The sequence below is a fragment of the Benincasa hispida genome, chromosome 5 (genome assembly GCF_027475165.1).
Source record: "Benincasa hispida cultivar pf3 chromosome 5, pf3_genome.v1.1, whole genome shotgun sequence".
Taxonomy (NCBI): domain Eukaryota; kingdom Viridiplantae; phylum Streptophyta; class Magnoliopsida; order Cucurbitales; family Cucurbitaceae; genus Benincasa; species Benincasa hispida.
Genome location: NC_143482.1, coordinates 3,936,995 through 3,940,988, shown reverse-complemented (window position 1 = coordinate 3,940,988; position 3,994 = coordinate 3,936,995). Strand labels below are relative to the sequence as shown.

General features: G+C 34.4%; 1 pseudogene; it reads left to right on the top strand.

The window, feature by feature from the left end:
• Window positions 1-303: 303 nt before the first annotated feature.
• LOC150035849 (uncharacterized) lies at window positions 304-2,381 on the top strand (annotated as a pseudogene).
• The last annotated feature ends 1,613 nt before the right edge of the window (window positions 2,382-3,994 follow it).

Here is a 3,994-nt window from a genome sequence, read left to right as displayed (position 1 = left end):
AATGGGTAGAAGCCCATTCTTAGTTAATTAAGGTTTAATGGGAACCCTAATTGAACTAGTATATAAAGAGACCTTAGGCTATGATCCCACTTACTTGATCGTTGATCATTTTCTTCCTCCTTCCCTCTACCAAATTCACACAGAGTTCACACTTCCTAAATTCTCACTCCGAGAATACCAACGTTGTCGAGTGGTAGTGTCGAAGGGTTCTTGTTTGAGGAGAAGACTGTTCGTGATCTAAACGACAGTGAGAAGTTGCTGTTCAATTGCTCACGAAAGCGAGAGATTTTTGTCTAGTTGTTCATGAAAGCGAGAGATTTACAGAAGAAGAGTTATTCAAAGGTATGTCTCTCAATTCCTTTTATATTTGATTAAAAAAGCATGATGTAATTTTGTTTAAGATGCATAACTATTCTTGTATGTATGTGAATGTGTTTATTCTTTCACAATGGGCTTAGAAATATCTTGCTTTCACTCACTGGTTCTCTTCTATAAGAGTTCCTTCAACAAGTGCAATTGAAAAATCATTCAACAATGCATCACGAGACCAATTACATTCACTAATTGCCATAATGTTTTATTCAGCTGGTTTGCCATTTCATTTAGCGAGAAATCCACACTTTAGATGAGCATTTGCTTATGCTGCAAATAATTTATTATCAGGATATTTGCCTCCTGGATATAATATGTTGAGGACTACTCTTCTTCAGAAAGAAAAGACAAATATAGAGCAGTTATTCCAATTAGAGATGGATGGCATACTAAAGGGGTGAGTTTCATGAGTGATGGATGGAATGACTCACAAAGGAGGCCTTTGATTAATTTTATGGCAATTTCAGAAGGACAACCTATGTTTCTAAAGTTAGTGGAATGTTCTGGCGAGACTAAATACAAGTATTTCATTGCAAATTTGATTAAAGAAGTTATTAATGAAATTGGGCATGAGAAAGTGATTCAAGTGATAACTGACATTGCCCTAAATGCAAAGTCGCAAGACAAATCATCGAATCACAATTTCCCACGATTGTATGGACACCATGTATAGTGCATACCTTGAACCTTGGTTTGAATAATATATGTGCTTCTAAGAATGTTGAAAACAACCAACTTATGTCTAAGGAGTGCAGTTGGATCTCTGATATTGCTAGTGAAGTAATGTTTGTGAAAAAATTTATTATGAATCATTCGATGCGACTTGCCATGTTTAATGAATTTGTATCTCTGAAATTACTTACTGTGGCTGAAACACGCTTTGCATCTATTATCATCATGCTTAAAAGGTTTAAACTTATTAAAGGTGGTTTACAAGTCATGGTCATCGGTGATAAATGAGCAAATTATAGGGAAGATGAAGTGGGAAAGGCAAGGTGGGTGAAGGATTTGGTGCTTATCGACTTATAGTGGGACAAAATTGATTATATTCTTGCCTTCACTGCACCTTTCTATGACATGATTAGAGCTTGTGATACATATGCACCTTGTCTACATTTGGTGTTTGATATGTGGGATGTAATGATTGTAAAGGTGAAGACGACTATTTATAAGCATGGAGGATTGAAAACAACTGAACCTAGTGACTTTTCCTCTTTTTATGACGTGGTGTATAAAATTCTCATTGATCGCTAGAATAAAAACAATAATCCAGTTCATTGTTTAGCACACTCCTTGAATCTGAGGTACTTAATTACACTATCTTGTCTATCTTTTTTTGTTTTTGTTTTTGTTTTATCTTATATTCTAACCTCATAGATTATATTTGATAAGAGTATCGACGTTCTTTAAAACTTCTATTTAGATACTAAAGTGAAGAATGGCTTTTAGAGTCTCATAATCGAGTGGCTCCACACCAAGATATCAAACTATCTCGAGAGAGGATGAAGTGTTTTAAGAAATATTTTAGTGACCCTGGGGATCGTGCAAAAGTGAACATAGAGTTTGCAAACTTTTCTACCAAATCTAGAGATTTCAGCGACCCTGATTCTATATCTTAAAGATGTATAATTGATCCTATAAGTTGGTGGGCCACTCATGATGTCTATGCCCCAATGCTTGAACCAATTGCATTGAAAGTACTCAGGCAACCTTTGGAGCACATACTCTTTTATTAACTCTCTCGAAAGGAATAAGTTGACACCTCAACATGCAAAAGATTTGGTATATATTCACAGCAATCTACACCTTTTATCAAAGGGTACTCTAGAAGATTCAAGAAGAGAGACTAAAGCATGGGACATTGCTGGAGATAGTTTTGACTCTTTTGAAGATGTTGGTATGTTGGAAGTAGCCAATTTATCTTTAGATGAACCAGAGTTAGAGGCTGATGTTTTAGGAGATCATGGTGGTGGTGAAAGTGATGATGATGTTATGGTGCTTTAAGATTTGAGTGTTTCAAGTTTCTCTATTTTATAGTCTTTATGTTACTGATTTGGTTTGTACTAAGAACTTTGTGGTGGGACAAAGTGATAATATTTCAAGTTTCTCTAATTTGTACTAAAAATTTTGTAATATGTGTTTCGTTGATTAATTTTATGTTATTAATTTGATATCTTATGTTTTAGACTTGGTGGATTACATTTTAGTATCTTTCTTTATTGTTAAATTTATATATATGAAAAAAATTAAAATGACATATCCTTAGACGTATCTGCATCTCGGTTTTTTTTAGAAATTGATGAATCATCGTATTCGATCATTTCCATATCACTTATCCATATCGGTGTTTATGCTTCGTAGCCTATGGTCATCCTAGTAGAATGTAAGCCTCCATTATGAACGGTGTTATATAATGAGACTAAGCATCTTATGGTCCGGTTTTATACAAACTCTTTTATATAAAATATCCCCACTCGCATGTCGAATACATGAATGATCAGGATCAGATCATTTGTAGCACTTTACAACAATTGTAGGGGGAGTGAATAGGGTTGACTATCAATTTTTTAAAAATAATTTTATCTCCAAACAATGCTCAATAAAGTTAACCCACTGATTTGATTAAAGAAAATTTATGCAAGACAAAACTTAAATCTTGCAAGCTATGATAACTTCAAATTTAAAGACAATTTAATCAAAGATAAATTTAAATAACACACTATAAATTAAATCATGCAATTAGGAAAGATTAAAAAAAATAACTGAGACAAGAAGCAAAAAATTGAAAACAAGAAATAAAAGAGAGAGAAGAAGAGAAAACATCGGGAATTATAGTGGTTCGGAAAATTGTCTACTCTACTCTCCAAGACTCCTTCTTGGGTATTTCACTAAGTGATCCTCTTGCAGGTGAGGATCAAACCGACACACGACCCTCTTTTTCCTAGGCTAAAGAGAAACCCAATAACCTTTTTACTGATTCAGGATCAAACCAATTTCTTTTTCTCACAACCCAAGATATACCCACACCTTAATAAAATTCCTAAAAATTAAAAGAAAACCTCACAATATTACCTTTTGAAGGCTAAATACACAAGTTGAGCACTAAAAAAAAAACTCATAAAAAAAACTCTAGGCCAATTTAGGAGCAAAGAGGACAAGAATTTGAGAGTAGAGAGAATTGAGAGCTTAAGACTTGATAGCTTTTGGTGTGTGTATATGAAGAGTAAAATCAAGTCGAATTTATAGGCGAGGGGGATAAATTTTGGCCATTGGATATGATTGCAAATGAAGGGTGAAGATTGAATAAAAATAGAAAAGGAAAGGATTTGTAATTAAGAGAGGAGTTTTGAAAGATTTGAATTATTGAGATTTGGAGAATAAAAAAGTATTTGAAGGATGACAATTTAGGAAGAAAATCAAATTTGAAAAGGCTGAAATTTGGTGAGAATTTGGAGAAAATTGGATCAGGAAATTAAAGAAAAATAAGAAAATAAAAATAGTTGGATGATACGAGCACCACGCGCACAGGGGAGAAGATTGAGGGTCACACGCCACATTCTGTGAAGAAACCGCAGGCACGTGCGGCGCACGCGCGCATCCGCGCGTGAAGCTGGGTGACCGC